The sequence below is a fragment of the Myotis lucifugus genome, unplaced genomic scaffold, assembly GCF_000147115.1.
Source record: "Myotis lucifugus unplaced genomic scaffold, Myoluc2.0 scaffold_119, whole genome shotgun sequence".
Classification (NCBI taxonomy): Eukaryota; Metazoa; Chordata; class Mammalia; order Chiroptera; family Vespertilionidae; genus Myotis; species Myotis lucifugus.
In genome coordinates this window covers 553,214-566,971 of record NW_005871167.1, presented here as the reverse complement: position 1 = coordinate 566,971, position 13,758 = coordinate 553,214, and the positions used below count along the sequence as shown (strand labels likewise).

The 13,758-nt window shown below is 38.4% G+C and overlaps 1 pseudogene; it reads left to right on the top strand.

Moving 5' to 3' along the window:
- The first annotated feature begins 11,910 nt into the window (after positions 1-11,910).
- Positions 11,911-12,638, top strand: LOC102420555 (annotated as a pseudogene).
- Positions 12,639-13,758: the final 1,120 nt, after the last annotated feature.

Sequence of the window (13,758 nt, the reverse complement as noted above, 5' to 3'; positions counted from 1 at the left end):
TAAAAGAGAAACATACAAATTGGTATAACTCTACTACACTCACAAGCCATGCCCACCAGCCAATCAGGAGCTAGTGTGCAAATTAACCCAACCAAGATGGCGGCGGCCATGGAGTTGGAGCAAGCAGGAGGCTTGGGTTACTCCTGGTGATGGAGGAAGCCAAGCTTCCTGCCTGCCCTGGCCAGCCCTGGCCTCTGCTCAAGGCTACACAGTTTTAATTATAGAAGATAAATAAATCCCAGATACCTGCTTCCTTCCTCTCAAGGAGGCGCTGAAAAAAAGAAAAAAGAAAAAAAGGAGAGGCTGGGAGCTTGGATCGCTGAGGGCCGTGGCCAGCCTGAAAACAGCCCTCAACCCCTCACCCAGGCTGGCCACACACCCCAGCAGGGACCCTCACCCCATGGGGACATGGCTGGCCTGCAAACCACCACAGGCCCCTCACCCAGGCCACCCCACACCCCAAGGCAACCCCCACCCTGATCTAGGACACCCTTCAGGGCAAACCAGCCAGCCCCCTCCCATGCACCAGCCCTCTATCTATACTAATAAAAGGGTAATATGCTAGTTAGACTGGGAGACCTTCCAGGAGACCTTCTGGACGTTCTTCTGGACAAAGCCATGGTGGTGGGGCCAAGGTAGAGGCGGTTAGAGGCCAAGAGGGGAGGGCAGTTGTGGGTGATCAGGCTGGTGGGGAGCGGGGCCTTTGGGGGTAAGCAGACCAGCAGGGGGGCCAGTTGGGGCAGCAGGCTGTCAGTGGGGGTCAGTTGGAGGTGATCAGGACAGTGGGGAGGGGGGCAGTTTGGAGTGAGCAGGCCAGTAGAGGGGCAGTTGGGGGGCAAGCAGACGAGGGGGGAGGGGAAGTGGAGGCGAGCAGGCCAGTATGGGGGGCAGTTGGGGGTGAACAGGCTGGCAGGGGAGGCAGTTGGGGGTGAGCACACTGGCACGGGGGGCAGTTGGGGGTGATCAGGCTGGTGGGGGGTATTGGGGGCAAGCAGGCCATCGGCAGGTGGCAGTTTGGGGCAAGCAGGTCGGCAGGCAGAGTGGTTAGGGGTGATCAGGCAGTCAGGCAGGCAGGTGAGCGGTTAGGAGCCAACAGTCCCGGATTGTGAGATGGATATCCGACTGCTGGTTAGGCCCGATCCCTGTAAACCAGCAGTAGGACATCCTTCAAGGGGTCCCAGATTGGAGAAAGTGCAGGCTGGGCTGAAGAACATACCCTCCTCCATGCACGAATTTCATGCACCGGGCCACTAGTTATCAATAAATGCACAAATTGCAAGTGTTAGCAAGGATATAGAGAAAAGAGATCCTTTATGCACTGTGGGTGGGAATGCAGATTGATGCAGCCACTGTGGAAAACAATATGGAGTCTTCTCAAAAAATTAAAATGGAGCTACCTAATGAACAAGCACTTCCACTTCTGGGAATATATCCAAAGAAACCCAAACACTGGTTCAACAGAATATATGCACCCTCTGTTCATTTCAGTGCTATTTACAGTAGCCCAAATTTGAAAATAAATAAACAAATAAAAAAGAAATTTTTTAAAAAAGAAAGAAACAAAATTTGGAGCAGCGCAAGTGCCCATCAGTAGATGAGTGAATAAAAAAGCTTGGTATATTTACAATGGAGTACTACTCAGCTGTAAAAAAGAAGGGAATCTTACCTTTCATGACAGCCTGGATGGAACTTTTAGGTATTATGCTAAATTAAGTAAGCCAGTCAGGGAAGGACAGATGCCTTATGATTTTACTTATATGTGGAATCTAATAAACAACAACAAAAAACAGATTCATAGACACAGAGAACAAACTGACATCTGTCAAAGGGTAGGGGGTCTAGGGGACTGGGTGAAATAGATGAGGGGATTATGCCAAAAATATTATGGACAGCAGTATGATGCTTACCAGAGGAAAGGGTGGATGGGCACGGGTGGAGAGGGTAAACAAGGATAAATGGTGACTGAAGGAAAAGAGACATTGGATTGTGAGTACACGATGCAATGGGCAAACGATGTACACACTTGAAACCTATATAATTTTATTGACCAATGATAGTCCAATAAATATAATGAATTCAATAAATAAATAAATAAATAAATAAATAAATAAATAAATAAATCGACTAGAGATATTTAACATTTATTAGGTGTCACTTTTTATTTATGGATTTAACATGACTAAAATATTCTAATAGTCTTACCTCTAAATAATGTGCATTTTTAGACTATAAGAAAATGTGCAGGGTAGAAAATATTTCTGAGTTTAACCTAATTATGCCTTTTGAGAAGTTATAAATAAGTGAAAGCTAGAAATAGAGAGCACATGAGTTCTAAAGAGTTGACTCACATGTTTTTATTTTAAAACCAATGCACAAATTGGAGAACAAATTGAGAATACTGTAAGTAAATAATTTTCAATGCCAGTAATATTCATATATTTTTGTTTTAGTTTTTTATGTATTACATATGAGGTAAGAAGATAAGTTAGTGCTGTGTTCTATCAATTAGTCATCTTGGAAGGTAATGCCCCTCCTTCAATGATGCTCTTTCTTATAGTCCTATGTGTAATGGCTCTTTTTAGAATCCTTTTTGGTGTATATGAGAAACCAGTCTCATCACTTTAAAGTCACATCTTTAATTTTTCTCCCACAAATGTTGCATCACCAAGTAATCATTAGATTTGGACCCAAGTGACATCCAGTCACTCAAAGAATAAATAGATGAAATCAGTCCTCAATAGAGGAAAGTTTGCTTATCTTGATAATTATTTTAAAGTGAAAATATGCATTTGAATCTAATAATATTGAAAGTTGTTGGGAAAAGACTCATTCTCAAAGAGCCAAATTTGGGATCATATGAAAAATAATCAGTGCCTTAATAAATAATTATACCATCTGTAGTATGAAATATATATATGTTATTCTTAGTAGCATAAATTATGCTGATAAAGAGGATTAGGTATGATTTTAGTATTTGAAGCAAATACTAAATATATCTGACAGGAACAATGAATTAGCACTTCTTCCACTTGGTGTCTTCTTGGACAGTCTCTGAGCCTTTGTAGGGGATGAGAGGTTCTTTTTGTTTTTTGATAAATGTTTATATTTATGGCATAGATATTTGGGGGGATAAAACAAGGACTTCTTATTCTAAAATAACACAGTATTTTGTTTCTTGAGAAGATTATATAACAAGATGGAAAATGGAATGATTTCAGCCTCTGTCTGACTAAGTCCCCAAGTCAGAAATTCTATTTACACCACAATAAGACTGTCTGTGTGGAACTTACAAAGGAAATGGCAGAACACTAGTTTTTTGATGCTCGGTTCCCCATTCACTCAGAGTTTAAAGTATAGAAGCTAAAACATTGGATATTAGAAGATTTGTCTAGAGGAAGTTCTCTGTGGACTGTGAGTTCTATCCTACCTTCTTAAAGGACAGTGGAGGCATTTGAACTTCATTTTAAGCGTAGAAAAAGATGCCTCAAGAGAGCATGTGTCTCTTGGACCTTGAATGATGTGCTCATTGGTGTCGCACTCGTATCTGAAAAATCTAAAGCTTGAAAGTTCTAGCTGCTCTGAGAGCTGAGTTAGATATTGAAGATGGCTGCATTCCCAGAGTTTGGTGGGATGAAGGATGCATGACTATTTCCCATGGGACAACAGTGGGCTACTTGAGCAAACAGGGCAAACTAGAGCTATCTTAGATTTTGTCCACAAGGGCCATGTGGAGGTGAGGTAACCCTGGCAGAAATCTGCTGGGGATGTACCACTGGGTGACTCAGGACTGAGGAAAATATCAAAAGCAGAAAAATAAAAATGATAGAGTATTTCATTTCAAGGGTTCTGCAAAAGGGAGATTCCCAGTATTGCAGGGTCCTAGAGAACCCCAAAATCTCCCCGTAAGAAAAAGTGTCAGTATTAAACCTGTGTCAAACCCAAAGAAAACTAATGCCAGCTGACAACAATCTCAGTCAAGTGAGATCTTGAAACTAGGATGCTAAGTGAAATAAGCCTGTCAGAGAAAGACAAATAATGTATGATTTCACTACTATGTGGAACCTAATGAACAAAATAAACTGATGAACAAAGGTCCAGAGGCATGGAAGAGACTGACAGATCTCAGAGGATAGGGGGATGGTGGGGGAGGGATTAACCAAAGAATTTATATTTATACTAGAGGCCCGGTGCACAACATTCATGCATTCAGGGGAAGGAGGGTCCCTTAGCCTGGCCCAAGCCCTTGTGCATTCTGGGAGCCCTCGGGGGATGTCCAACCAACAGCTTAGGCCTGCTCCCCATGGACATCCTTAGTGCTGCTGAGGAGGTGGGAGAGGCTCCCACCACCTCCGCTGCACTCACCAGCCTTCAGCTTGGCTTGTGTGAGTGTAGCTCCTCCTGTGGGACCACACTGACCACCACAGGGCAGCTCCTGCATTGAGCATCTGCCCCCTGGTGGTCAGTGTGCATGATAGTGACTGCTAGTTCTACTGTTTGGTCAATTTGCATATTACCCTTTTATTATATAGGATAAATGCATAGCTTATAGACACTGATAATAGTGGGGTGAAGGCCTGGGGTAGGGCTGGGGCTGGGTGGAAGGGGACAAAGAAGAGGGGAAATGGTGGACATCTGTATTATTGTCAACAATTAAAACTTTTTTTTTTAACAAGACCTTACCTGCGATTCACCTCTTCTATCTGTTAGAGGCAGCCGAATGTGGGGGAGGGGCACCACAGGCAGGGAAACAATGACAAAACAGCAAGCCCTTCTTTTCCATTGCAGTTAGCTACCTGACACAGGTATGTGCTAAAAGTGACGAGAAAAGGCCTGGAACATTCTCTAGGTTTTATTCAATGTGAAGTGGCAAAAAAATAATAATAATAAAATAAAATAAATTCCATGAAACATGTTTAAATGTGCAATGGAAAAAAGTTTAAGATACTTTTTTTTATTATCTCTGTGAATTCAAATTATTCTATATAATTGTTTCAGTAGTCTTTTTATTGATATACTGCCAGAATTGCAGTTTATACTCAAATCCAAAAGTTATTTCCAGAAGAAGATAATAACCTTGGAGCTGAAATCAGTGATGTTAGTGCTAGGCAGCGACAATAGAAAAATGAGGAAGACACCTTGGCACTAATGCCTACTCTATGCCAGACCCTGTGCCAGCAGCCTACACACAATATCTTCTTGGTAATTTTAGGGAAAAGGTGTCATAGTCCATTTTATCATTGATATCAAAGTTCAAGTAGGTTAAGTAAGTCACATTGTTTAGGTCAGGTAGCTACTAAGTGATAGAGGCAGGATTCAATCCAAATCTTTGTAATGGTGTCTTTCTCTCTCAGGGAACACGTGGGCACTCAGCCACAGTCCTTCTACCATCTACCCATCCTACAGAATCGGATTCCTATTTTTCTTCTTTATCTTTAGGTTATTTGGTGATGCAGCTAAGTAAATAAAAGTTCTTCCTTTTAGAACTAGAGAAACGGAAACATTCATACAAGGACGTGAACAGTATAAAGAAGAAATTCACAGAAAGCCAGCCCTGCCAGAACCTCTCTGACCCATGTCCAGGTCACTTCTCCCTGACTTACTTCACTCCAGACACACTGACTCTTTGAAGCAAGTCAGCCACAGTCCCACTTCAGAGCCTTTGCACCTAGGGCCTTCTCTTCCTTCAAATATCTACATGGCTAATTCTCTGACCTCCTTCAAGTGTTTACAATAAAGGAGGTGGTATACCTTCTTTTTTACACCTGTGCTGATCATCCTACTTAAAATTGCAACCAGTTCCACAATCCACAGCTCCAATTCCTCTTGTCTTGCTTTGTTTTATTCAAGTTTTTTCTAGAACAGCTAATTATTTATTATGTCTATTATTAATATGTTTTTAATATGTTTTTATTGATTTCAGAAAGAGGAAAGGAGAAAGATAGAAACATCAATGATGAGAGAGAATCATTAATCAGTTGCCTCCTACATGCCCCACACTGGGGATCCAGCCTGCAACCCAGCATGTGCCCTGACCAGGAATCAAATCGTGACCTCCTGCTTCATGGGTTGACACTCAACCACTGAGCAACACCAGCCGGGCTTATTATGTTTATTAGTCATTGTCTCTCCCCTTCACTAGAATGTGAGATCCATGTTGCCGTGGATTTTATTGTTGTTCTAGCTCAAATGTCTACAAGGTTGCCTGGAACAAGGTAGGCATGTACTGTACATTTATTGAGTAAATGAGTTACTAAGTACTGACTTTTATCCACTAGTAGAGCTATTACATACCACTGGGACTTACTGGCACCTTACTTTTTGGTTTTTGCTCTACTGTACTTGCTGGAATTCCACTAATCAACTTGAAATGGCCCATTCTGTAAGTTCACCCTCGATCCCATGAGACCGATCTGGGGTTCAGCTATAGAGTCCAACCAATACTGACTGACCTCCTGCCCTCACCTGATAAGTCTCTGTCAAAGTCAACTGACACGAAAAAGCTCTTAATTTTCATAACGTGTATTTGTCAACCTATTTTAGATTTATAAATTATAGCCACTGCTTTTGGTAGATGCATGTGGATTTCAATTAAAATATACTATCTTTCATCACAATGAATTTTGATATGTGAATATATTCTAGTCCTTACTAGGTAGATTCTTTCCAAAATATTGATTTCTGAGTCTACTTTGTAATTAAAATATAGGCATGAACCAATGATTGCATGCAATATATGGTAGCTGTTTTTGCATAAAACTCAAAAATAAATATTTGTATAAGAGATTGGAATAAAATAAATTTAACACTGTCTGCAACTGTGAAATTGATAATCCTTGCTCCTACAATGAAAGATTTGCAGAGAAGATTATCTATTCAACACCATTCCCGTGTGGATCTATTTAGTGCAACTTTACTTGCAAGAATCTGTAAAAATGCTAATAAACCACATTTTTCAGCAGCTTAGACCTAGTTCTTTATTTGTTTCTGGCTTTGAGATAACTTTGAGTCGGAAATATAGTGTCACCATGGGTAATGAATGATGCATGCATGAAATAGTGACCTTAAAGCAGCACATTTCTCTTAAAGGAATCAATTTACAAACCACTGCAGCTTAAATTTTATGAGCAATTATGTATCATGTCTTTACTATGTAAACAGTAGAAAATCTATTTTAATCAACATCAATTTCCATGAAATTGTAATTTTGCTAGTGTTCATTAAAAAGGATAAACTAGATATGGGAAATGGTCTTAAGGAAACAAAGATTAAAAGAAATATAGAAAAATTGTAGGGAACATGCATTTTTCTTCAAAAGTTATGGTTTGGGAAAATTACAGAAAATCTCAGCAATGTGCCTGGGCATAATATTACTAGCAATCCTGGAAGATTCTCCAAATGGAGGTAACAGACAGAACATACTATTGTAAATTAGAAGAAGCTTTAGTACTCCCCTAGTCAGGGCATATTATTATATTACAGGTAACTAGCTATGTAGCATTTTTTTGTTCCCTCCCTTTAAACACTTTTTTTCTTTCAGTTTTAATCTTACATAATCACAGTTTGATGTACCATTGTTAATTTTTTGCTTACTTATAGTAACTGCAATAGTTCCTGGTGGCAATACAGTGGAAGTGGACAGAACGTAAATAGATTTGTTTACACTCTGGATCTGTTATATATTTGCCAATATCTTCAACTTCCTTGCAAAAACAAAATAGAAATAAAAACACGCTAGTCCTGAATGAACTCAGTTACCCACTTTCTTTTACCTGGATTCATACAGGCAGACCGGTATCACTATAACTTTGTTCTCATACAACTCAAATGAGTACTTACCACCTCATGAGAATCCCACCGTGCTCCCGTAACTGTACTCTCCCATTGTCTCTGCCCACTATTTAATGTTTTTTTTAAAATATATTTTATTTATTTTTTTATATATTTTATTGATTTTTTACAGAGAGGAAGAGAGAGGGATAGAGAGTTAGAAACATCGATGAGAGAGAAACATCGATCAGCTGCCTCTTGCACACCTCTTACTGGGAATGTGCCAGCAACCAAGGTACATGCCCTTGACCAGAATCAAACCTGGGACCCTTCAGTCCGCAGGCTGATGCTCTATCCACTGAGCCAAACTGGTTAGGGCTTAATATGTTTTTTAAATATATTTTTATTGATTTCAGAGAGAAAGGGAGAGGGAGAAAGAGAGATAGAAACATCAATGATGAAAGATAATCATTGATCGGCTGCCTCCTGCACACCCCCTACTGGGGATCCAGCCTGCAACCCGGGCATGTGCCCTTGATTCCAATCGATCCCAGACCCTTCAGTGCGCAGTCTGACGCTCTATCTACTGAGCCAAACCAGCTAGGGCTATTTCATATGTTTTTAAATCTCCCCTTATCTCCTTCACCACCACCATCCCTGCATTCTTCAGTAGATGAGCTTGCCTTATGCACCACATAGGAAGATGGAACCAGACAGGAAGGGACTCATCTTTCTACCAGTAAGTCTGCAGATCTAAGCTTGGGCCCTGAGTCTAATCCCATTTCATCTTTACCAGCTGTGGGACCTAGGCAAGCTTATAATTTTTGCCCATCTATAAAATGGTGATAACAATACGAATCTTACAAAGATTATGAAGATTAATACATTAATTTAGTTAGTATAACATAATATATTCATACAATGTGATAATAGCACATACATACATATCAGAAAAGAGTTTAGCATACAGCAAAAATAGTGTTAGCTTTATCACCATCATCATTTTTTATTCTCTTCTATTAGGACAGAAAGAATGTTCCTTCTTCTGTCAAAGGTCCTTCACATATGCCTATCTTCTTAAAAACTTTAATCTTTCCTTTACTATTGTTACTATAGACAGGTAGTTCAGAGTGCTGGGATTCTCCCTGATGGGCCAAGATGGTACTGGGGGAGGCTCTTACACTGAGCATGGCAAAAGCTAAAAGATTAATGGATAGTGCCTAAGCACCCCCAAAGCTAGCAAGATAATGGGATAGAAAAAAATAAAAGCCCCCCCCCTCCCTATCTCTGTGACAATGCTGAACTTGAGCATTGATCTTTAAGAAGGAAGTCCCCCATTCTCCTAGCTCCCAGCACCTGAATAAAACCTCTTCCCTTTTGCACCATCACCTACCTTAAAGTACATCTTTTCCTATATATTTTCATCCAAGTCCTCCCCTCTGTATTTCAACCTGCTTCTTTATATGTTCCTTTTCTTAGCATACGGACCTCCATTTTCTCTTCATCCGGTTGCTAAAGACAGAAAATTAGAAATCATTTTCAATATAGCTTTATAGTTATATCCTCCCCTCATCCAGTAGGAAGCTCAGACAATTCTAAATCCAAATTTATTTTTAAATTAATCTCCATATCTACACTTCTGTTGCCACTTTCAATTAGTCTTATCTATATTTTTATTTTAACTATTCCATAGCCAAGATGGTCTATCTACTGAACACCCAGAATGATATATTAAAATGTAAATTGGACTTTCTCTTTCTCTTTCTCCATTTATGTTTTAACATAGAAGAATTGCCAAGAATCTCATTTTGCCACCAAAGGCTTCAATGATTTGGTCACTGGTTCCAACATTATGTTGTACCTCTCCTTCCTTCAATTCCTAAAGAAACAAGGTCTTTTTATGTCTCATAGACTTTTCACATGACATTCCCTCTTCCTGGAATGCTTTTCCTCTTACTTTTTACTTTGCTAATTTTACTTATATTTTATATCTTAGCTTAAATATCATTTCTCTGGATAGCCCTCTGTGAGTCCCAAATCTAAATTAGATCTCTCCTGTTGTTTTCATTTTTGTAGCATTTTTCACAAATTATGGTATAGGCCAATTTGCCTATGTGATTCTTACACTAGTCTGTGAACTCTATGAAGGCAGACATGAGGTATGCTTTGTTCAAACTCCTGTCTAATCCTTGTAGCCATTTAATATGTAAATAAATGTAGGAATACATGTGTGTGTTTATCAGCAAGTTACTTAACCTCTTTTTGTCTCATCTGTGAAGTTGGTATAAGAATTTCTTCCTTAATAGTTTGCTTTATTAACCAAGAGAGAAAATGCTTCTTATCTAGCATGTTTGTTACCAAAAAGTACTGTTTCCTCTGCTCCACTTACCATCCCAACCCCCAAGCCAGCAGCCTGATATAGTGGGAAAAGATATCAAGTTTGATGAAACTAGATTCAATTTTTTTCCAGTTATTACCTGTGTAACTCTGGTAAAGTTATTTAACATCCATGAGCCTGTTCTCTCATCATAAACTGATATAATAATAACTATCCCAAAAAGTTTGTGGTTAGGAATATATTAAATAATATGTATAAAGCATCCAGCAGGTAAACATTCCATATATGTAAGTTCCTAGTTCCTAAATACCCAAGATACCATATATAGAGCAATTTTCCATCATTTTCATCCAAAATCACATCTACCTGGTATTTAAAAACACTTTTAAGCTAAAATGTTATTTCGGAGGGCAAAGAAACCAAAGAAGTGTGTCAAATCTCCATCTTCAGAAGGAATATGAAGAACCTGGGGAGCTGAATGAAATGCAAATTCCAGGGCCCCCACTCACTGACATTTGACTCGCTAGATCTGGAATGAACGCAAGGATTTGCATTTTCATTAGGCCAACAGGATGAATCAAATTTTCCACTGACTTTATTCTGGAGACCAGTTTTTTTTAATGTATCAAATTTGGGATGGAATCTTTTCAACCTTTCAAGTGTTTGGGTGAGCAACAAGTGACAGATGAGCCTATACCTCCTCAAAGGGCACATTTATTTCATTAATAGTTGAAGCTTTATTCATGCTGCTTTATGAAATGAACTTAATGTTGAACTTAGCTAAGCCATACAGGGCAATTTCATATATATATATATATATATATATATATTTTTTTTTTTTTTCAGAGAGAAAGGGAGAGGAATAGAGAGTTAGAAAAATCGATGAGAGAGAAACATTGGTCAGCTGCCTCCTGCACAGCCCCCACCGGGGATGTGCCCACAACCTAGGTACATGCCGGAATCAAACCTGGGACCCTTCAGTCCGCAGGCCGATGCTCTATCCACTGAGCCAAACGGGTCAGGGCCATACAGGGCAATTTCTTTCCCGAAGGCACTGTTTATGCGAATATAAATAGGCTTTCTGAGTTGTACATGAGTCTGTGCTTACTCTCTTGGAAGTCTATCTCTCAATGAGAAGAGTGATATTATAGGTTTACATATGTTTCAGAAATAATGCATTTTCCAGTCAAAATTCACTATTTTTTATAAGCTTGACATGCAAACTTACATTTTATAAAGAACATATATTAGAAGAAGTAATACTATACAGTAATAGTCATGGAATACAAACAAATCAAGAACAAAAATGGTAGAATGATATAAATAGACACTTTATGTAACTTTTTTAAAAATTTCAAGTCACAAGCATTTCTTTATAAATCAGTGCCAAATACACCATCTTATTTTTCTTTTAACATGCTTGATATTAAACATTTTAAATCTCAGTGGTTTTATAAGTAAAGCCATTTAATTATCTCTTTTTAAAACCAAAGTGTAAACGAAAATTGAATGTCAAGGTACTAAGACACCCAAGGCATAAAAGCTTATAAAGATTACATACATGCAACAAACATTCCATAGTTGCTTTAGATTTTTATAAATATGATTGATGTTGTCTCACTCCATAAAATATTGTTAAAGATGATTAAAATGTATAAACTTACATTGATAAGTATAGATTCAATTTGTAAGACATGAAAGAGGAAATTTATGTCCTACCGTCTTGCTATATAGGTATGTTTTTCTCCAGATGGGTGAAAATAGTGTTCTGAGTTCTGCATTTATAAATAAGATGACTCAAAGACATGAGGCTAGTTCAAAAACATGGTAAGTTGGAAAAAGAGGCAGTTGAGAGATTTGCTGAGAAACTGATGCTTCAAGAAAAATATAAAAATCACTGGTATCCTGAAAAGCCATCAAAAGGACAGCCTATGGATGCATTTGTTCAGTAAGTTTCGGAGAGTTGATCCTGACGTCTTGAAAGCCTGTGAGAACAGCCACACTTTGTACAGTGCCTGTGCTTGTGAGAGGAACTCACAATGTGGGTGGACCACCTGAGATAGGGACAAAAAAACAATGCAGTCATTGTTGCCAGCTTTGAAAATGAGGATAGAACCAGAATGAGATCTCTAAGAAAGTTACCTGGGCCCTTGGTAAGGTTATCTCCGATTATCAGTCAGGATCCCCTTCTTCAGATGAAGAAACAAGGAAGTAGAGGTGAAATCCAGTTTGGTGACTACAACTCAACCCCCATGTACCAGATTTTAGAACTGATATTCCCACCTCTTCCAATGTGGCACCCTTTGCCCAGAAAAAAAAAGTCAGGGATGTACTGAGAGAATGGCCATCAGTCACTACCCTCCTTCTGTTCCATTTGGTTTTCCAAATCAGAGAAGAAAGAAGAATAACCCATATCGCCCAATCCCAGTCACATGAAATGCATTGTGACCGGATTCACTGGAGTAATCCTTACATGGTAACACCTCATAGTAGTAAAGTTAGATGGGTTAAACCATCACACTTACTTTTATAGAGAAGTTATTGAGAATAATCTTTCTAAAAAATATATGAACTTTAGATATATTTATATAGTTTGAGAAACTTTATTAAATTAGTTAAGTGCCTGATATATATATAATTTATATATATATAATTTATATATATATATATAATTTATATATATAATTTATATTTATAATTTATATATATATAATTTATATATATATATATATTTAATTTATTTCAGAGAGGAGGGGAGAGGGAAAGAAAGATAGAAACATCAATGATGAGACAGAACCATTGATTGACTGCTTCCTGCACACCCCTTACTGGGGATTGAGCCCCTAACCCGGGCATGTGTCCTGACCAGGAATCAAATCACAACTTCCTGGCTTATAGGTCAACACTCAACCACTGAGCCATACCAGCTGGGCAAAGATTGGAAACGTTTTATGCATATTTATCTTCATAACCTATTTAGGTAGTAGGGGCTCATAACATTAATAAAATTAGTAATAAAAATACTTTTGTAACACTTTGGCTAAGTCATAGTTCCACTTAATTCCCAGAACACTGGTTAGAATTACAACAACACTGTGGTGTGGATAATTTTATTATGCCAATTTTATGAAGGGTAAAATGAGACACAGGTGGTTAGGTAACATCTCTAAAATCACATAACTAGTAAGTTGAAGAATCAGGATGTGAATTCAGTTAGTTGACTACACAGTTCATACTTCTAAGTTCTTAATGAATAAATATGTTGACTTGCTCAATAAATGATAACTACATTTTTTTAAAACTTTTCATCCTCCAGTCCTCTGGCTATGGTAAAATCAGACTCTAGTCTCCCCAAGTGAACCTCAAAGACACATCCTGGTTAATAAATGGTGAAAAATATTTAAAGTTACTAATGAAGTGATAGAGTGATAAATCATATACTTATTGGAATACATAATAGAAAGGTCAGGGTAGAGACAACATTAGAAATTTTAGATTTTTGAGTCACCATAAATATTAACCAACAACACATAATATGAAATAAAACAATAAAAGAATTGTGCCTATCAAATTTAAAACACATGAAAACATGTACATTTGACTGCATTGAGGTGATCAAGGGAAAAGATATTTGACAGAAGAATGGAAGCACA